The following is a 22,365-nucleotide window of genomic DNA, read 5'->3' on the forward strand; positions in this document are numbered from 1 at the left end:
GCTCTTGTTCGTCCTGGCGGTAGAACCATTGACCTGCGTGGCGCGGATGGGGAACAAATACAGGGGACTTCATCTGGAGGGGCAGATACACCATATAGCGCTATACGCCGATGACCTCCTGCTATTTTTGAAAAACCCAGGGGACGACCTACGAGGGGCTAGAGATATGATGGAGGAGTTTGGGGCTCTATCAGGCCTGTGAGTAAACTGGCAGAAATCCAGACTGTTCCCCATGATAGCAGATCGACAACCACCCGAGGGCCTAGGAGACCTGAGATGGGAGCCTCACTGCTTCCGATACCTGGAAGTAAAAATCTTCCACTCGCCGCAGGATGTGCCGGAGGGAAACCTAGGAAGGGTGCTAAGATCCCTGAAAGTTAACATGAAATTTTGCGGGGGACTCCCCATCTCAGTGGCGGGTAGGGTCGCCTTGTTAAAATGGTGGTCCTACGACGACTGCTATACTACTTCGTCACACTGCCAGTGTGGATACCCAGGGCATGGTTCCGAGAGCTCGACTCCTGCATATCTGCATTCATCTGGGGATCTGGGAGGAGACGAGTGGCTTTAGCCACATTAAAGAGACCGTTGGCGGAGGGAGGGATGGCGAGTCTGGACTTTGAAGCGTATTACTTAGCGGGGCAACTGCAGCGATTTCCACAATGGATAGCTGGGAGGCTCACACCAGATAGGGGGGTGCACCCCTTTACCCCGGGAAGAGAGGATCTGCTCCGAACACTACTGTTAACTGCGAAGCCGCATCACATACGCACCAGCGAGCATAGAGTGATACAGAGGTGTTGGAATAGGTGCCTCCAAAAGACCCAGACAAAATGCCCCTATTCACCGGCACTGCCGTTGCTGATCCTCAGGGCGCTGCTGCACAGGGGGCACTGGGGAGGTGTCGACGGTTGGGTACAGGCAGGAGCAACAAAGATAGGGGACCTCTATAGAGATGGAGAACTACTTACCTTCGAGGACTTGAGGGCTGACTGGGATGTCCCGCAGTGCCACCTCCTGCTGTACGGAGCAGTCACGGGGCGATGAGGCGGCACTGGCAGATGTATACAATAGAACCACCACAACACGCCACATGTGAATATATCGGGATACCCGGAGGGGTTATTAAGACAGTCACCTGCCTGTACATGGCGATAGGCAGAGACTCATTCCGACCACTGGAGGGGCTGAGGACCAGATAGGCCACCCCATGGAGGATAAGGACTGGGAAAGGGTACTGCAAAGGGCACCAATGGTATCTAGGAACGCACGTTTCTGACTCATAAGCTTCTATAGGTTACATCAAGCATACCTTACTCCGGAACGGATAAACCGGTACTTCCATAGGGAGGACGCAGAATGGCCGAAATGTAGAGAAGTGGGGGTGAATTTCATTCACATGATGTGGACTTGCAGTGCATTGGTCCAATACTGGCAGGAGGTCACAGGGGAAACGGCCCGAATCACTGAAAAAAATGTACCCTGCACACTGTCTGCCCAATATCTTCCCACACACGGCCAGGACCAAAGTTACCGCCAGATTTCAAGACAAATCACCAGTAGATGGAAGGCACCGGAAGGCCCTAGCACCGCTAGATGGAGGTGGGAATTAGAACGGTGGGCGAGTTGCGAGAGCAGGGTCCTGCTGAGGATCGCAAAACGAGGCGTAGGCAAAATAGGGAGGGCCCAAGCATGGGAGATACTGGTGGGAGGGATGAAAAACACTTCCTCCCCAGCGGCGGCATCCAGGCAGGGGAGCCCCCAGAGACAAGACCCTGAACCTGGCCTGGAGCCGGGGGCTAAGGTAAATGTCCCAAGGACTTAGAAAGACGGCTTAGTTACCATACATCTCAGGGGTATAGATAAGGAAATGACAAAACCCAATACCAATCACTAGAGCAAACGAGGCCCATATCACAAGGCGAGACTGGCGACGGCCTGCAGCACGAGGGTGGGGGGGAAAGTTGGGGAGGGGAGACGGGGGAAGTTTTGGGGGGGTGCATGAATACTATAGCTTAGGGGTGTCAAATAATACAAGCAGTACCCAGTTTAACTGAAAATGATTGTTAGCCATTGGACATGTAAAATTCACTGATGACAAAGTAAGTATGCGATTTCCACCAAAACGAATAAAATATGTTTTAAAAAAAATATATATACCCGACAACGAAGAACAAGCCCGGAAGTGGTGAGCGCGCGCTTGTGCCCGCTGCTGCAGGAGAAAAACAGATGGCAGGCTGCGCGTTGCCGTGGGCAGCTACAATTCCAGGCAAAGGTGGGACATGCACCTGCCTTTGCCCAATCGCGTGCTGTCTTTTTTCGAAAGACGCACGCAAAGACCAATAAGAAAAAGACTAAAAAAAGACCACACACACTAGCGTGCAAAAAGTCTGGAGTGATTCCATGCTCGCTGCCTAGGCGAGACCTAAAAATGACTTATTTACCTTTACCCCACACCAGCTAACACATGTTGGGGGTCGTCTTCAACAGTTTAAAAAAATAAATAAATTGGAATTCAATTACAAAAAGATCATCGGGTCTTAGACATTATCCCACATGGTTATTGTCTGGAGCTCATAACTCCTCCTCCAAATATCCCACCTTGCAAACTCAAACTATCCATACAAATCAAACCCTTCTGCAACAAGAGATAACCGTTCTGTTGCAAAAAAGAGCAATAGAACCAGTTCCGCAATCGCGGAATAGGAGCATATTCACTATACTTCCTTAGTCCCCAAAAAGATGTAACCCTCCAGTTCATTCTAGATCTCAGACCACTAAATCATTATATAATACAGAACTTTTGCATATGGTCACTCTACAAGAAATCATCCCTCTATTTAAAAAAAGGGGGACTTCATAGCAACCTTAGATCTAAAGGGCGCCAATTTACTTATACCAATTCATCTTGCACTCAGAAAGTACCTCATATTTCACTTTCAAGGAAAACATTATCTATTTAAGGTTCTTTCCTTTGCCATTACCACTGCACCAAGAGTATTCACAACATGTTGGCAGTTGTGGCAGCACATCTGGGCAGAGAAACTATCTGTCTCCCCTTATCTAGACGACTGGCTAACTAAAGGAAATCCATTCAATTTTTGCAAACAAAACACTCAAAAGACCCTAAAATGACTACATCATCTAGGGTTTACCGTCAACCTACAAAAATCTCTTCTACAAGCAGCACCTACTCAGTCGTATCTAGGGGCCATGGTCAACACCACTTTAGCATACTCAAACAAAATACACCGCATAATAACATTAATTTACCAGTTTCAAACAGGGACTCGCACTCCTGAATTAACATTTATCAGACTTCTAGGCATGATGGCATCTTGTATTCATATAGTTCCACATGCCAGTCTAAATATGAGACCTCTACATTAATGTCTCTCTCAACGATTGGACTCAATCACTGGGTTAACATCACAATCTAGTATTGGTAAACAGCTGCACATATCACTCTCTGCAATGATGGAATCCACAGAATCTATCCAAAGGGTGGCCGTTTCAGGACCCAGTTTCTGAAATAGTTCTAACAACACATGCGTCCCTGATAGGTTGGGGAGCACATCTCAACAACCTCACTATTCAGGGCGTGTGGGACTCCAAACAGAAACCTCTCCAAATCAATCACCTAGAGCTGCAAAAAGGAGTGCCCATGCTGCAGGGCCCCGATAGAAAGTGTTACCCACGTTCTATTTGCTTGCACAGCATATAACATCCCAAGGGACAAGTGGCTAAAACCATTTAAAATCATATGCCACGCACGTGCACTTTTTATTTTTTAACCTTATGTGCTGCTACCTTGTGAGGGTTGGAACATTTTATTAGGTCTAATTGGGGCTGCAACCTGAGCCTACCCAAGATGCATTGCCACGCTGTCCCTCCCGCTCTATTTTTATTGTATTTAATGTACGTTTTTACTGATATGATGTGTATTAACTTCTCAACCAGCTGATCCCCGTAACTGAACTTTACACCGAGGGCTCAGAAGTGCACCTGGATTGATTATTTGTATGTATTATTTTTATTATGATGCTGTTTGATATGCTTATTTTGTATTTCTCTCAAAAAATGTATTTTATGTTTTTATGACACTAGTTGTCGAAATAAAGCTTTTACAAACAAAAAACAAACCTAGAGCTGCAAGCTGTTCATCTAGCCATGAGAGCCTTTCTAATTCACCTACAGCACAAAGTTGTCCTAATTCGAACGGACAATGTGCCAACTATTTATTATTTATAAAAATGGGAAGGGATGGGGGGGTTGGCACACTCTCTCCAATTAGCTCACTTAGCGTACAAAATATGGAAGTTAGCAATACACCACAACATTCAACAGCTAGCAGAACATGTCCCAGGGACAAGCAATCAAATTGCGGACTCTCTAAGCAGAACGCAGCAATAGGTCCATGAATGGGAGATTCACCCTAATGTTCGTCAACCATACTTTCAATAGTGGGGTTTCCCAGAATTAGACCTGTTTACAACAAAATAAAAAGCGAAATGCCCATACATCCCAAGCAGATATCAACACCATCAATCCAAGGGCAATGCTCGATGGATAAATTAGTCAGGGATATTTGCATACGATTTTCCACCTCTCCCACTAATTCCATCAGTGGCCAGGAAACTAAGATAGACATCTCTCACTATGATACTAATAGCTCCAACATGGGCTCAGCAACCATGATTTTCAACACTCTTGGAGATGTCTCTAGTCCCACATGAGAAGCTTCACCTCAACCTGGACCTTGTCACACAGAACCATGGGACAATAAGGCATCCCAATCCCAAAGAAATGAATCTTGCAATTTGGCTCCTGAAGTCTTAGAATTTGAATACTTAAATTTACCTCAGACCTGTATGAACATTCTTAAAGAGGCTTGTAAACCTTCCACAAGAAAGTGCTATGCAGTAAAATGGAAACGTTTTGTTATGTTCTGCCACAAACAAGACTCCAACCCGCCTCATGCAAAGGTCCACACGATTATTCTTTATTGCATTTACAGTTCTATAAGATTACATTTTGCAGCTACTGCGGCATATCTGGAAAACAGACAACACATGTCGGTGTTTAAAATTCCAGTTATGAAAGCTTTTATTGAGGGACTTAAAAGGGTAATTCCTCCTAGAATTCCACCTACCCCAGCATGGAATTTACACATTGTCCTAACAAGACTAATGGGTCTTCCTTTTGAACCATTACACCCTTGTCAATTGCAGTACCTTTCATGGAAACTTGCTTTTTGAATTGCTATTACTTCCCTTAGAAGAGTCCGTGAAATTACAGCTTTAACTCTTGAAGAACTTTTCTTTCAACTACATTGTGATAGAGTAGTGCTCAGAACCAACCCAAAATTCCTACCAAAAGTAGTTTCTAATTTTCATATTAATCAATCCATTGATTTTACCTGTTTTTTTCTCCCGCAAACAGACACAGTTGCAGAAAGGGCACTACACACACTAGATATAAAAAGGGCACTAATGTATTATATTGACAGGACTAAATTATTTAGAAAAACAAAACAATTGTTTGTTGCCTTTACCCCTCCTCGCATGGGAAAGGCTATTTCAAAATCGAACATTTCAAGGTGGACAGTTAAATGCATCCAAACATGCTGTATAAAAGCTAAACAACTTCTACCTGTTCCCCCCCAAAAGCTCACTCTATTAGGAAAGATGGAGCTTCCATGGCCTTCTTAGGGAACATACCTATTGCTGAAATGTGTAAAGCAAAAAGAACAATTGATGGACAGAAAGTTGAACAATGTCAAACATTACCCCAGTACAAAAATCTGGGTCTAAATGCATATTGTTTTTGCTCTCCATGCCATTCCAGTTTAAACCCAGCCATATGCAAATCGGTCTTGACCCTGTTCCCCATGGGAACAGTCCAGCCTGAACTGCCAGTCCAGGCCCTCCCTTGAACGGAAAAAAGCATCCTGGGCGTAGTTTCAGGGTTTCACCCCTCATCAGCCAGGCTAGCTTGACTTCAGTGGAATGGAGAGCATGGGACCCATGTCTGGGCATACCCATCCTACTCTGGGTGACAATTTGTAAAGCAGCAACATGGTCTACTCCCCATACTTTCACAAAGCATTATTGTGTGGACGTATTTGCACGCCAACAAGCAATTGTTGGTCAAACACTACTTAAAACTCTTGTTCGAGGCATATGAGCTGCAGATCACACACTTTTTTTTTGAAAAACATTTTTATTGGCATTTATAGATAGTAATATACACAGGCACAGGCGGTATCGCCAGTATCACAGAGACTTACATAGCAGGGGCGCCCAGTGACAGTCCTTTCGACCTCGCAGTCTCGTGGGCGCTCAGGCCGTCCGACCCTATCCTAAGTAGGGCTGCAGGCGCGTGTCCGGGACCAGCCGCTGGGTATGCCCTACTGGAGCGCGCCCTGATCGCCTCGCCGCAGGGGTGCCGTGCAATGTGATTGAACCCCTTTGAGAGGTGTCGCGGAGGCTATAGAAGTGCAGCCAATGGGTAACTATGAACGAACTGGGGGCAGAGAACCAGGGAATGGGGGTGCACTATGTCGTCTATCAGGTATACTTGTGGCTATGCGCTTGAGAGCTGGACCAACGTGAGGGAAAAAGAAAGGGGGGGGTCAGGGTGGTCGCGGATGCGGAGATGGGGAGGGGGCAGGGGGGATGGAGCATCGCTCGTAGCCTATGAGGGATCTGGCGGTGGGGCCTGTGATGTCTGCCTCTGCGAGGCACCGGTAGCTTGGACTGCCTGCGCCGTTCCCAGGGTGGGCTCCGGAGTCGCTGGCGCCCCCTGGGGATCAATCAGTTGTGAACTCGCCACAGTCGCTGTTTCCTGCGTGAAGGCGTGCATTAACATGGCCCAGGGCATGGAGATCGGGTGTTTGCGCATCCCTCGGGCCTCCTCCGTTCTGAGTGTAGTTTCCTCCGCCTTGCCCCACTTCTTGACCGCTCCCACCCATGCCGCTACAGGGGGCCCCCCCGGCGTCTTCTAATGCATAGCGATGCATCGTTTAGCGAGGAGCAACATTAAGAAAGCAAACCTCCTTTCCAATCTCTGCGACTTGTGTCGTTCATGAATACCCAGCGCACACGCCTCCCATGTGTCCAGGTCCCGGAACCCTGTAACTGCTTTTAGGGCAGTGTGAATTGTGTGCCAGTAACTGTAGAGCGTCGGACAGTCCCAAAACATGTGCTTAAACGAGGCAGCGGGCTCCAGGCATCTGGGGCAACCAAACACCCCGTCGGGGAAATATTTCTGCAAATTTTCGGGGGTTAGATACGCCCTGTGCAGGATATGCAACTGTATGTTCTTAAACCGATAATTGCGGGACACTTTTTTTGTGTATTCCAGGGCCCTGGTCCACTCCCTGTCGTGCAGAGGCCGTTGGAAGTCATCTTCCCAGTGTTCCCGGAGGGTCGCTAACGTAGGACTCCGCAGGGTTCTCACCGCTTTGTAGATCCACGTGACAAGGTGACGACCCGACCCCATCTGCAGTATCGCATGGATGACCGGGTGTGTGGGGGGCTCCGTCTCGATTCCTCCCCACTGCCTGCGGCAGTCCGTGAGAAGCTGCCTGTGCCGGAGGAATTGCCCCCCGGGCATCTCGAAGTCCCCGACCAGTGCCTCGAAGGACTGCAAACTCTCTCCGGAGAACAGCATCCCCACCTCCGTTACCGCGTGATTCGTCCACCCCCGCATCATTTGCTCTGTGTAGTACGCCCGGCCCCTAGGGAGCCCCACCAACGGCAGCAGTGGAGAGTACAGGGGAGTAACCCGGCTAAGTCGATGAACACGTGCCAAGCAGGCGCGCGCCGTCATGACCTGAAGGGGCCGGGATAACGGTGGTGCTGCACCCGGCAGCAGCATGCGGTGGACCGCTGGGATCGGAATCTGCCCCGTCTCCGTGATCAACTCCTCTTGTGCCCGGCCTGCCGTCCAACGCGACACCCACTGCAATTGGGCGGCAAGGAAATACGCCTTGAATGAGGGAGCCGCCAACCCGCCCTGGTCAAGGGGCAATTGCAGTTTCGCCAGGGCTATCCGCCGGCGGCCGCTGCCCCAAATAAGGGTCCCAAGCAGGGTATCCAACTCCCGGAACAGGGATCGCGGAGGAACCACCGGGAGATTGGCTGCAGATCACACACTTGGGATAAGATCGCCATCTGGTGTTGGGCTCGGATGATTGCAGGTTGTTGTTGTCTTCGGAAGAAGCCTTTTGGTCACGAGATAGGTGACTCCTCCTCTGGACAACAGTGCTCATGGGCATCCACTCCATCCTCAGATTGTTTTTTTCCGCCATTGGGTTCGGATGAACTTTTCCACTCCGGCTGAAAACTTCTGAAAATCCAGCTTTCGAAGCGAAAAACCTTTACGACTCGACGTCGAAATTCAATCGGACCGGTTCCGGACACGGCTCATGCAAAGGACACCTCTTAAAAAATGCCCCCAATGTGGAGCAAAGTTCCCCCACAGTGACCACCACGAGGTCCGCAACCTGTGCCTCTTGCCGGAACATAACGAATCCAGCCGTCCAGCCTGCGCCGCATTCCGATCCAAGAAAACCATCCGGGACCGAAGAGCTTGACGCCATATCCTGGCCAGACCAGCTCCAGAACCAGAGGACATCTTTGCCCAGGATGTCCCGGGAGAAGATTCCGAAGACCTCCAAATCATATCCGAAGCGGACGATTCCGATGATCTCATCACTCTGGGGCAACGAGTGAGTACCAGTGCCCCTACCCCAACCCCCCCAAAAAAGGCATTGGTCAAGACTCCGCCAGCTGGCCCCAGTCGCGACCGAAAATCGTCTTCAGAAGCCCCGCCCTCGGGCTCGGCTCCGAAGAAATATAAGCCTACAGGTGGCTCGGGCTCGAGCAAACCACATGTTATAGTACCCACAATACCTTCGGCACCGAAGACTCAAGACCTCTCGGCACCGAAGCAAACTCCGAAACCATCGAGACCGAAATCTCCACCGGCACCGAAAAGTTCTTCGGCACCGAAATCATCATCGGCACCGAAACCATCGGTACCGAAACAACTGTCTAAAGTCCAAAAAGACTCTACCGATCATCCAAAACATAGATCGGAACCGAAAAAATCGGCACCAAAGCCACTTTCGGACAATGAAGAACTTTTTCGTCCTGATCCCACACAAAAAAGGATTTATATCAATCCAAAAACTGGATATGTCACCGCTGTGCCATACAAGAAAAGGAAGCTGGACACAACACCTTCTCCAGCTCCCATAAAGAAGAAGGACTCCGCCACCTCACCCATTCGTCCTTCCTCTCCTATATCACCTCTCACCCCACCCCCCCTGCCCCCACCTCCTTCTCCTCTACCATCTCCTTCACATACACCACCTCCACAGGATGATGATGGCTTAGGGGGAGGGGGTGATCCGGATGACCTTAATGATCCTAATGATCCTTTCACACTCCCGGAAACGGCACCCTTAGATGACTGGGCTTACCCTTTACCTGATATTCCTGATCCCACTTAATACCCCTCCAAACCCTCCCCTCCAGATGACCACCTAGGGTTTGGGCAGCTGATAAACAGGGCGGCACTTTTCCATGGCGTCACCATGCATTCAGAAACACCCGAAGAAGACTTTCTTCTAGACACATTCGAACAGTCTCAAAAATCAGTTCAAATCTTGCCCATGATTAAGGGAGTCATAAAACACGCCACAGAGGTTTTTAAAGACCCTGTCAGAGCTAGGGTTCTTAACCCCCGAATTGAAAAAAAATATAGACCTGCCCCACAAGATCCCGCTTACATTAAAGCACAGCTCCCTCTAGACTCTTTAGTAGTTTAAAACGCAAGAAAGCGGGCTAACTCCCAAACAACAGGAGACACACTGCCCCAGACAAAGAGTCCAAGCTATTGGAGGCCTCGGGCAAAAGAGTTGTAGCACAAGCTGCTAACCATTGGCGTATTGCCAACACACAAGCCCTATTAGCCCGATATGATAGGGCTCATTATGATCAGTTAAAAGATCTTTTACAACACCTACCGGATCAGTACAAATCCCAGGCCAATGACCTCATCCAAGAGGGGAAACTCATATCTAACGCATCAATCAAATGTGCACCAGACGCCGCGGACACTGCTTCTAGGGCGGTCAACACAAGCATACTACTTAGACGCCATGCATGGCTACGTATTTCAGGCTTTAAGCCAGAAGTACAAACAACAATACTTGGTCAACCATTCAACCAAGAGCAACTATTTGGGCCTGCAGTAGATACTGCACTTGAGGATGAAAAAAGATAACGAGACTGCTAAAACAATGGGAGCATTACAGTCTCCACAACCACGAGGCTCCTTTCAACGCTCCTTCTATAGGGGAGCCTCCAAAAATGTTGGGACAGACACCTCTTCCACTTTCAAAACCTCCGCGCAAACATCCCCTAACAGAGGATATTTTAGAGGAGGATATAGGGGAAACAACACCAAGGGCCGAGGTCGGGGCAATACCAACACCCGCACCTCTCCAGCCACTAAACAGTGACTTGCCTCCACTCCCCCCAGACCATTCCACTCCGGTCGGGGGAAGACTCCAACAGTTCCTACCTGTCTGGAATTCCATTACAACAGACAAGTGGGTAAGACAAATTATCCAGTTTGGTTACTGCCTCGAACTCACAAACACACCCCCACACATACCACCCAAACACCGTCCAATGTCACCACACCATCTTACACTCCTCAAACAGGAAATTCGGTCCTTGCTTCAAAAACACGCAATAGAACCAGTTCCACTTCAACATCAGGGTACAGGAGTATATTCTCTATACTTCCTAATCCCCAAAAAGGATGAGACGTTAAGACCCATACTCGACCTCAGACTACTAAATCAGTACATAAACTCAGATCACTTCCATATGATCACTCTCCAACAAGTCCTCCCACTACTTCAACAAGACGACTTCCTTGCCACATTGGACCTCAAGGACGCATACTTTCACATCCCCACGCATCCTGCTCACAGGAAGTACCTAAGATTTGTGGTAGACGGACATCACTATCAGTTTACGGTCCTCCCATTTGGAGTAACAACTGCACCCAGGGTATTCACCAAATGCCTAGCAGTAGTGACAGCGCACCTCAGGAGACAACAAATCCATGTCTTCCCGTATCTCGACGATTGGTTCATAAAAGCCAATACTTTCGACAAATGCGTTCTCCACACTCACCGCACTATTCAAACCTTACACAACTTGGGATTTACCATCAACTATCCCAAATCTCAACTGCACCCCTCCCACATATATCAATATCTGGGAGCCACCATAAATACTTCCAAGGCCATAGCTTATCCCAGCACAGCCAGGATAGCCAACATACAAAACCTCATCTTAAAATTTCAAACTCAACACTCTCTTCCAGCAAGAGTGTTTATGCAACTGTTAGGCATGATGGCGTCATGCATCTCCATTGTGCCTCACGCACGACTTCAAATGCGTCCCTTGCAAGAATGTCTAGCACAACAGTGGAACCAGGCTCACGGACAACTTACCGATCTGGTGTTGGTGGACAGTCGCTCACTTCGCTCACTGAAATGGTGGAACACCATCAACCTGTCCAAAGGGCGACCGTTCTTAGAGCCTCTTCCACAAGTAGTGCTGACAACCGACGCATCTCTCACAGGGTGGGGAGCCCATCTCCTACAACACACCACTCGGGGCAAATGGATCACTCAACAAAAACTGCTCCATATCAATCACCTAGAATTTCTAGCGGTGTTCCTAGCACTGAAATCTTTTCAAGTACATCTAAGGAACAAAACTGTCCTCATCCGCACAGACAACATGACGACCATGTATTACATACAAAAACAGGGGGGTACACATTCTCTCCAACTGTCCCAACTCGCACAGAACATTTGGAGATGGGCAATTCCCCAAAACATCTACCTGCTAGCAGAACACCTTCCAGGGGTTCACAACCAGATTGCCGATCTCCTAAGTCGACAGACACAACAAATCCACAAATGGGAATTACACCCCAAAGTCCTACTCCCATTCTTCCAAAAATGGGGCCAACCAGACATAGACCTGTTCGCCACACACAAACGCAAAATGCCCAACCTTCGCCGCCAGGTTTCCACACCCACAGTCGAAGGGCAATGCAATATGGATGAACTGGTCAGGCAGATTTGCGTACGCTTTTCCGCCTATCCCACTCATTCCATTTGTGGTACGCAAGCTCAAACAACAGTCTCTAAAACTGATTCTAGTAGCTCCCACTTGGGCACGTCAACCCTGGTTCACAACACTTCTGGAACTCTCGCTAGTTCCACATCAAAAACTGCGCCTTTCCCCGGCCTTATTAACCCAGAACCATGGAGAAATCAGACACCCAGATCCACAGCAACTGAACTTGGCGATCTGGCTCCTGAAGTCTTAGAGTTCGGTTACCTCAATCTCCCACCAGACTGTATGAATATCATAAAAGAAGCTAGAAGACCTACTACTAGGGCATGTTATGCTGCAAAATGGAAAAGATTTGCCATTTACTGCACTAACAATAATATACGTCCACTGGATGCTTCCATCCAAAACATTATTTGCTATTTACTACACTTGCAAAGATGCAATTTAGCGTATTCCTCCATACATCTACACCTACACCTAGCAGCGTTAGCAGCCTACTTACAAAATCGACAACACTTGTCAGTCAGTCAAAAAAGTCTTTATTACGATTATTCATCTTAAAAGACATATATATACAATAAAACAATATAAAATACTGCGACCATAAATTGGATAACACAGGGTATATAATTTATACACAACATACAATTCATTTGAATTAAAATATCCATAAAATCCCATCTAAAAAGATAAAATTTGCAAAGTTTACTGTAGTCCACCATATCTTTCGCGAATAGCCCAAGACCAGCTTAGGAATTTGGCTACCCCTATGATAATAGTTCCATTGTCTCCAATTTTCAGAAGCCTTTTAGCAGTCATAGCGGAGGTTGTGCAAAGAGATCTACTCAAGGATTTGAGCCACGTGCTCCTAGCTAAATGATAGGCTGGGCAAACATAGAGACGGTGGCTTACATTTTCAATACAGTCAGGGCAGAAAGGACACCTGTCTCCCATACCAGTTTTCCATTTACTGGTATATTTACTGAGTGGGAGCGTTTCTACCCTAAACTGGTGGTGCAGCCTACGATCTCTAGGTTTGGTAATCAGATGCCAGTACATTTCAAGGGATGGTTCGTCCTTGAAATCCCCAAAAACTCTAGTCAGTGGGGATCCTACCAGAGTAGAATATCTCCTGGATTTTACTAAGCTCCAGTATGCGGCTCTTAAATCAGTCTTGGTTGGAGGGACGACCATTTCCGGGATACCCAGAAATCCCTCATTCCCATATCAATAAGGAGGTTTTTGACAGTTTTTAGCCATAGAATCTTGTGAGTGGTCCAACCCCCTTACTTCAAGTAAGGCCTTTGCGAAGTGATGTAATTCTGGGGTAGACCACAACCTTCTCCAGAAGAGGACCATTCTAAGCTGTGCAATGTCCTCAATAGGGTTACAACCAAGGTCAAACAATAGGGGGATTCGAGGAGTCGATTTTGGAAGGCCCACAATTGATCTTAAAAATTTATTTGGGCCAAAGCTAAATCGGACAAGTTACAACAACCCCAGATCTCAGCACCATATAAAATAGCAGGGACTATTTTCAGGGAATACAGCTTTATTGCTGGAGCCACTGGCTTAGTTAGTTATGCTCCCCTTAAAAGGGCTCCAGCTAGCTGTGAATGTTTCAGGGCTAGAAGCTTTGCCTGTGGGGTCCAGCTTAATTTTTCACCGAGGGTAATGCCCAAATAAGTAAAAACTTTGGTCTGCTCCAGGGGCCTCCCACCCATGAAGACTTTTGCCGAAACGTCTCCTGCCCCATGGAGCACCATAAATTTAGTTTTCTCTACATTAACCTCAAGCTCATGTTCGCTGCAAAAGGCCTCAAAGCGGGATAAAGCCCGCTGCAAACCCTGCCGTGTTTTAGATAGATTCAGGGTATCATCAGCGAACATGAGCAAGGGCACCCTTTGGCCAGCCAGCTTTGGAGCATCCGTGGGGTAATTTTCAAAGTACTGTACAACCCCATTTATGAACAATGAAAACAGTGTTGGGGCCAGGACACACCCCTGACGGACTCCTTTCTCTACCTTGAATCATTCGGTGACCTCTCCCGGGTTCCCCCAGCGAACCTGAGCATAATTAAAGCTGTGGAGCTTGAGCACAAAATCAACTAATTCCTTGGGCATCCCTAATCTTAATGAAACATCCCAAAGTTTGGATCTTGGGACAAGATCGAATGCGGATTTTAAATCCACGAACAACACTTGTCACTATTTAAGGTACCAGCCATCAAAGCCTTCATGGAAGGTCTCAAAAGAATTATTCCTCCCAGATTACCACCTTCTCCAGTGTGAAATCTAAATATTGTTCTAACAAGGCTCATGGGCCCTCCATTTAAACCTATCCATAAATGCGAACTGCAATTCCTTACATGGAAAGTGGCTTTCCTTATCGCAATCACATCCCTGCGGAGGGTAAGTGAGATACAGGCCTTAACTATTCAAGAACCATTCCTACAACTACATTGTAACAAAGTGGTTCTTAGGACAAACCCAAAGTTCCTACCAAAAGTCATTTCCCCTTTCCATCTTAACCAATCAGTCGAGCTGCCAGTCTTCTTCCCTAATCCAGACTCAGTAGCTGAGAGAGCCCTTCATACCGTAGATGTTCGAAGAGCCTTGCTTTATTACATCGACAGAACCAAACCTTTTCGCAAAACCAAACAACTGTTTGTTGCTTTCTCTCCACCACATAAAGTCAACCCCATTTCAAAATCAGGTATAGCCAGGTGGATAGTTAAATGTATCCAAATATGTTACCAAAAAGCTAAACACACTCTTACAGTTCCCCCTAGAGCACACTCCACACGTAAAATAGGGGCTTCCATGGCATTCTTAGGGAACATTCCCTTAGAAGATATTTGCAAAGCAGCCACATGGTCTACCACACACACCTTCACTAAACATTACTGTGTTGATGTGCAATCCAAACAACAAGCTTCAGTAGGCCAAGCTGTCCTAAAAACTCTATTCCAAACTGCTGCAACAGATACAGGTGACCACCGCTAGGGGAGACACTGCTATATAGTCTATCCTAAGTGTGTGATCTGCAGCTCATATGCCTCGAACGGAATATGCTACTTACCAGTATGCATCTGTTCTTGGCATGTAGAGCTGCAGAGCCACACACGCCCACCCACCTCCCCAGGACCTGTATCTGGTCCAGCATTGTCTTAATTAGACATTACACATGGACATCCTTTCTCTTTATTCTTATACACTCCATCATTTCCCATCATGGCGAAAAACAATCTGAGGATGGAGTGGATGCCCATGCGCACTGTTGTCCAGAGGAGGAGTCACCTATCTCGTGACCAAAAGGCTTCTTCCGAAGACCACAACAACCTGCAATCATCCGAGCCCAACACCAGATGGCGATCTTATCCTAAGTGTGTGGCTCTGCAGCTCTACATGCCAAGAACAGATGCATACTGGTAAGTAGCATATTCCTTTAAAACAATTGCAACCCGCACAATTTATCCACTACCTCGTTAGAGGAACTGCTATACAGTCTAGGCAAAGCATGTGTATATACAGCACACCTGCCTCAAACAAATTATGTTACTTACCATGTAAGCATCTGCTCTTGGCATGTAGTGCTGTAGATTCACATGCGCCAACCCTCCTCCCCAATAAATCTTGTGTAGGTTGCAGTTCATACATTTTATTCCTATCGAACGCATGACCATTTCATTGCTTACATATACACCATTCTTACCGACTGCAAAACAATCTGAAGATGGCGTCGATGACCATGTGCAGTATTACCTAGAGGATGAGTCACAGCCTCATGACTCGAACAAAACTTCTTGGAACAAAAACAACTTGTAATCATCCGACTCCAACACTAGATGGCGGACTTATGCAAAGCATATGAATCTACAATGCTACATGCCAAGAATAGATGCTTACAGGGTAAGTAACATAATCCTCCCCTGCTCGGTACACAGTCATGTCTCTGCACTCCGTACCCAGCTGTGAGTATCTGTTGCCGGTGTTTTGGTATGTTTGACCACTCCCTCATGATAATCAAGAGTGTGCATGAAAGCCTAGGCCTACCTGTGAGGAGAGTCTGGTCCAGGACTTGTCCTGGACCTAGAGGGGCACACCAAGTGAGTCTTTGATAGTGACAGAGGACTGCCATGTCATGTCTTCATTCATGTAGTACAGTGGTGACAGCATACCATGTTTTAATCTAAGAAATTGAAATATTGGCAATAATGAATATTTGTCAAGCCATGCTTCACTGGATAAACTGCAACTCTGCAAGAGATTAACCACACTGACCAGAATGCACTGGGAGGGCTACCGTGTTTCACTTGAAACCACAGCTGAAGGCTATTTGTGAGTGCCATTTCTGTCCTGAGTGCTGCCAAATTAAGGTTTCTGCATTTTGCATACCGTGTTTTATAGTGATCTTTCCATTACTAGTCTTTTTACCTGCATTACGAGTGAGAACCTACTGGTCCACATGTGTAAATGTCTACTGCAAAGGTGCAATCCGGAATCCTAGCACCGAGATCCTGAGAGCATGGATGTATGCGTGTGGTAATCATACTACACACTGAGTGTACAAGAGGATCAGAGTGACACAGGCCTCCAGGTTCCAACTTTGAAGCCCTGGCCTGTTCCTGTGCACAATATAAGGAAGAGGCCACTTTACCAGACAGTGGATGTATATTTCTGGGTTAACTAGAAGGAGGGTGGGAGGGAACTTAGACACTGAAGTGGAGAAAAGAGCCCCCCCACCCCATTAGAAATTGGATTCGATTCTTAAATACAGAAGGGCTGCTGATTTATCGGGATACTGACATTTGGTGGGTGTTAGGATGTAGGAGGTAAGGGTAAGACTGCAGTTCCTGTTGTCGGAGTGCGATGGGTCTTTTTCAAAAGGGGTGTCCTTTTGTGTCTGTTTCTAATAACTATTATAGCCACACCAGACAGATTGATTACGCTACTTTGTGCCTCTGTTGTGGGTGCCCCATCCTGGAGACAACTCTGTTTTCCAGAGCATTTAAAAAAAAAAAAAATCTTTTGATTGTAGGTTTTTCATCAATATACAAGCAAAGTGTAAACAAGACCAATGTAACAAATTGGCATACTTTCAATTAAAAGTTTTACAAACCGTGAGAGAGTGACAGGGCAAGTTCATTGCCTATTTTACAATAAGAACGTGTGCATCTAGCCCTATTCATATTGCCTATCTATATGAGGACCCTCGGTAACCCTCTGTTGTCTCTCGCACAGGTTTGTCATCTCTCCTTTTGCCCTAGTAGTGGCTTCCTATTCCTAGCAGGTCTCTGGTAAATACTCTGTGGTCCATTGGGATCCATCTTGTTAAATTCCTTTTGGCACCCTCTGGGTTTGTAAAATGATTGTTTGGCCTTTATACAACAATCCAGGTTCTGGATCCACCCTTCTACCACGGCGGGAGCCCCACAACCTGATCACATCCTGCTTTGCCACCATCAAGACAGTGTTGCGGAATAGAAGATGGTATTTTTGCAAAGTTTATTTGTGCTATGTTTCCAATAGTAGAGCTTGACTCACGCACTCCCAAGTCTGTAGTGAAAGAAAGTATGCTGTCGCTATGTGTTACTGCCTGTTAATGGCGTGCAAGAAGGTAGCACCCTCTGATCTGAAGCTTATGCCGAATTCCAAATGGAGGACGATATTCACATTATTTATAATTTGTAATAACCAACTGTATTCAATGTCAAAACTTCCAGAATGTATTATTCAATCTTTAATTTACTCCTTCAAATATGCATTCAATATAAATCACTTCTTGGGAATACATCCATCACGTGTGTCCGTAACAAGATTGGCCATCACATATTGTTACTCATCCCAAAGCTATCTAGCAGATGGCGTTTCTGAAACCCTGCAACTTTGTCACGTTTCTCTGTATGGCGAGTCCCAAAGGGGCATCTCTAGAGACCAGCGGTATACAGCTCCTCCTCCAAATTCTGACGACTGTGGGCGTCAGAGGCGGCCAACCATCCAATCGTTCCCTTCCATGTAAGTCCGTAAGGTACTTCCTGTTCCTCATCGTTCGTCCGTCTGCCATTAGGAAGGTTTCTTGTTGGTCTGCAAATGCCTACTCGTTAATTGTGTACAGGTAGGATACTCAGTAGTACAGCTTGAGGTCCGGTAGACCTATAACCTCTTCATATGGAACCTTCGTTAGCATAGGTAGGGAAATTATGGGGGAGTCTCCATCCCAAAGCAGCTGGCGAGTGACCTCATCAACCCCTCATCAACCCTCCGGAAAAGGCTGTTTGGTACTTTGCCAGTTGTACTCTGTAACGTGTATTAAAACTAAAAAAAAATCATTTTGCACAGGGCTGCTCTCCCAGTGAGTGATAGTGGGAGTTTCCACTAGTGTTCAGCATAGTCTTTATTGGCATCTAGTATCTGACCCAGGTTGATACAAATGAAATGATTCAGAGGCCTCTTTAACATGTATTTCTATCGGAAGCCCTCATTAGTCCACTGAAACATATGGACCTATTCCTAAGTGAGTTCCCATTGTGTGAGAGGGAAAACTACCAACTTGTGCCAGTTTATATATACACCCCAAAGTACCCTCCTAAGTTCTTTACCTTTCAAAATGCAGGTAATAGATTGGCCTAGGTCAGACACATATAGCAACACATTGTCGGTATACAATATATCTTCCCAGTCAGGTACCCAGTGAAGCCTGTGGATCTGAGCATCACACTGTACTCATCCTGCCAGGGGTTACATCCCCAATGCGAACAACAGAGGGGACAGAGGTCAACCCTGCCTTGTTCCCATTCGCAGGGGAAATGTGCCAGAGAGAACATTGTTCACCCCCACCCTGGCGATCGGGCAGTGTAAAGAAGCAAGACCCAGTCTCTAAATTAAGGTCCAAATCACATTTTACAGAGCACTGCCATTAAAAAGGGCCATTCTAGGGAGTCGAATGCCTTTTCGGCATCCTGAGTCATTAGTACAGCTGACTCTCGGAGGGCTCCCTCCTGCGCAATGACACTGAAGGCAGCTGAGATTGTGACTGGTAGATCTGAGTGGCATTAACGCAGAACCAGCATGGTGTATTAGTTGGTCTATCACCTGGTAGAGGTGATAGGTCTGGACTTTGGGCAGTATTTTCTACTAGATATTGAGTAGAGGTGTCAGCCGGTGGGAAGAAGGTCTCTAGGGGCTTGCCTTGTTTCTAGATCAGAACAATACTAGCAGTTCTTGGATCATGGTAATGCAGGCCCTTTTGCTTTGCCTCGCAAAGCATACGTAGAAGTGGAGTTCCCACTCATTCTGCCAGACATTAAAAAAATTCAGTGAGAAGGCCGTTAAGGCCCAGCATTCTGTCACCTTGCATTGGTCAAATTGTCTCTGCTATCTCTCCAGACTCCAGTCTCTTGTCTAGGTGCATGCCCTTCTTTCAGGACAGCCGCAGCTTGGGGATGTGCTCTGCAAACCTCTCCAGATCTTCCCTGGGGGTGGCTGCCCTGGACCTATAGAGACTCTCAACATATATCATGAAACATTGCATGCCCGTGACTGTTTGGACCCAGTATTCATCCTTAACCTCCCTTATCCATTAGTCTGGGCCAACCAGGCCAACAATTTGCCCACTTTATAACTGACTTCAAGAGCCTGCGCTGTTCAGCCTTCCTGAGGAATTCTATTTTGTACCTCTTGTCCACCCCACATTTCTGAATATACTTTCCCTGGTTAAGGGATGGGTGCTCACCTAACTCTTTATTTCTGCCTTCTGTTGGGCAGCTGCAGTGGCCAAAAGTTGGCCTCTGTTAACGTTTTGTAGACCTCATAAAATGTTTACTCTTTTCCCATGAGTAAAGCTCTGAATTGCATCTTTAAAGATAAAGGCTAAGTCTGGAAGACCTTCTGAAGGCACGATAAAGAAGAACAGACACAAATCTGTTCTTAAAATACGTTCTGGGAATACATATCCCCAGTCTGCAGTACCTGCATAACAATTGGAGCTGCAGACCCACTTCTTGTTACAGTTCCAAGTTTTCTCTGACTACGGATAGGGTTCTTCATAGAGCTGTTGTGTGTCTGACAGCCAGCTTCCCAGAGGTGATAGGACACCAACTGGAGTCTGATCGGGAGAAAGAACTGCCTTAGTTATCCTGAAATGTTTGGAGAGTCCTGAATGATTGACAAGGGACGGAGCAAGCCAGCCCTTCAGGAGAAGCTGACTGCCAGTGTGGACATAACCAGCTGACCCTTGTGCTATGGTCCGTCCACCAGATACTTGAGAAGACTGTAACTGGTCGAAACTAATGAAGGCACTGAAACTCAGTGTCGTATTGAAACACTTCCAAAACATGCCTGAGTGGATCCCGTAGTCATTCCTGCAGTGTTGATTGGCCTGCACAGCTGAAGAATGTATTCACATTGCCTGATGGCACCTGGTTGTGTTCCTCAAGTGACGTTCAGGCCTCTATGCCAAGTACTACATAGTATGCCATCCCTAAAACAATTGACAAGGATGTTTACAAAAGCATAAAACCTCTCTTTCGGTTACAGAGACCACTACAGAAGAACTCATACATTCAGTCACTCACCAGAAACTATTTATGCATGCAGCAGACTCAAAGGTAGTTGCAGTGACTCCTACATAGCTCACTATTTTCTAACACAGGCACTGAAGTATTTGTGCAGCCACCTACATACACATTTAGACCACCATATTAATATAGCAGGCAGTTACATACCAGCACATTTACTTAAGCATCTCATGGCACTGATAGAGGTGTACTCCTACACTGTCTCAGATATGTAGGCAAGTTCTGATAAAACCTACTCAACCATGTACAGATATAGCCCTTCAAACATAGGTGATGGCTTCTAGTGCACACTGTTAAAGGTAACAGAAATTAAAAGTAAAAAAACTTCTGAATTCACTGAATAAACTAAAGATTACAGGGATGTTATAGTTTGGAAATGGATTTTACAAAATCACTAAAAAAAAAACAAAGGTTACAGGGATGTTATAGTTTGGCTCACATTTCTCTTGTACAAAACCAGTGAAATTCAGAAGTTCTAGTTACCTGAACGAACTGTAACTTACACCCCCGTAATGCACTGCTATTGACCTCACATATTACATAGGACATGGTCAGTGACATGCCAGGGCGAACAGTTTTATGCCCAGAAAATGCTCTCGGGGTGGGCCATGGTCATTAGCTAATGGGCTACATGGTTCACTCCTTTCTGATGACCACTTCCTGCGAAATGTGGCATCTGGCTAACCAAGAATTCTCCATTCTGCCCAATCTCAAGATGACAGAACATCTGCGTGTTGAGCTCCCTTGCCCCCTGAAAAAATGGTTTGGCAACTGGTTTCCCCTCTCCTTCCCGAGTGCCAGCCTGTCTACCTAAACAATGGGGTAGTCCCTCATCCAGGTCGCACCATTTGCTCTTCAAAGGCGGCTTCTTTTGGGCAAGGCAACCTGCCAGGGAAAAGTAACACCTCTCCTCCACACATGCTTCTATGGTGTCACTTCCTGAGCGACATGTTTTCATGTGTCCCCTGGAGGGCAGTTAGCTGCCTTGAGTACCAACCCTATGTGCAACTGTGGACGGACAGAGGGATTTAGGGTTAAGTTACATTAATTCCAACTTAGGTATTAAGTCTGGCTTAATGTAACAAGTTGTTTGACACCTTACTGTATCATCTTTAGTAGCCTCAGTCAGAAGTTAGCAGGGCTGCTGTGGCAGCCTGCAACTCTGCACTCGCCAATGGGGGATGCTAGCCTTTTCCACAGTAAAAACAACACTTGCAGGTTTTTACTGGTGGAATATGTAAGAATAAATGTTCCACTACTTAAAACACAGCACTCTGTCTTAGGGCTCGATAGCCTTACTTTAGGGGTGACTTACATATATTAAAAAGGGAGGACTTCACTTTGCTATTACTATAAATGTCAAAGTCGAGTTAGCAGTTTAAAACTGCCCCTCCAGTCCCAGTCCCCATTGACAGACTGGGACCATGTTTTTCATTGTCACACTCAGGGTGGCCCAACCAGTATTGCAGTCCCTGGGGGACCCTCCAGCGTACAGGCCCTGGGTACCATATACTTCGGACTTAAAAGTAAGCTAGCTTATGCCAATTGGGTATGTCAATCCAACATATGCAGTTTGGGGTCAGGGCACTGACAATGAGATCTGGTTAG

The 22,365-nt window shown here is 46.6% G+C and overlaps 1 protein-coding gene across 4 annotated transcripts in view; it reads left to right on the top strand.

Annotated features, from left to right (window-relative positions):
• CEP57 (centrosomal protein 57) overlaps positions 1-22,365 on the top strand; it is a 466,839-nt gene that overhangs the window by 210,168 nt on the left and 234,306 nt on the right. The gene's annotated exons all lie outside the window — the stretch shown is intronic.

This window comes from Triturus cristatus, chromosome 8, assembly GCF_964204655.1.
Source record: "Triturus cristatus chromosome 8, aTriCri1.1, whole genome shotgun sequence".
Taxonomy (NCBI): Eukaryota; Metazoa; Chordata; class Amphibia; order Caudata; family Salamandridae; genus Triturus; species Triturus cristatus.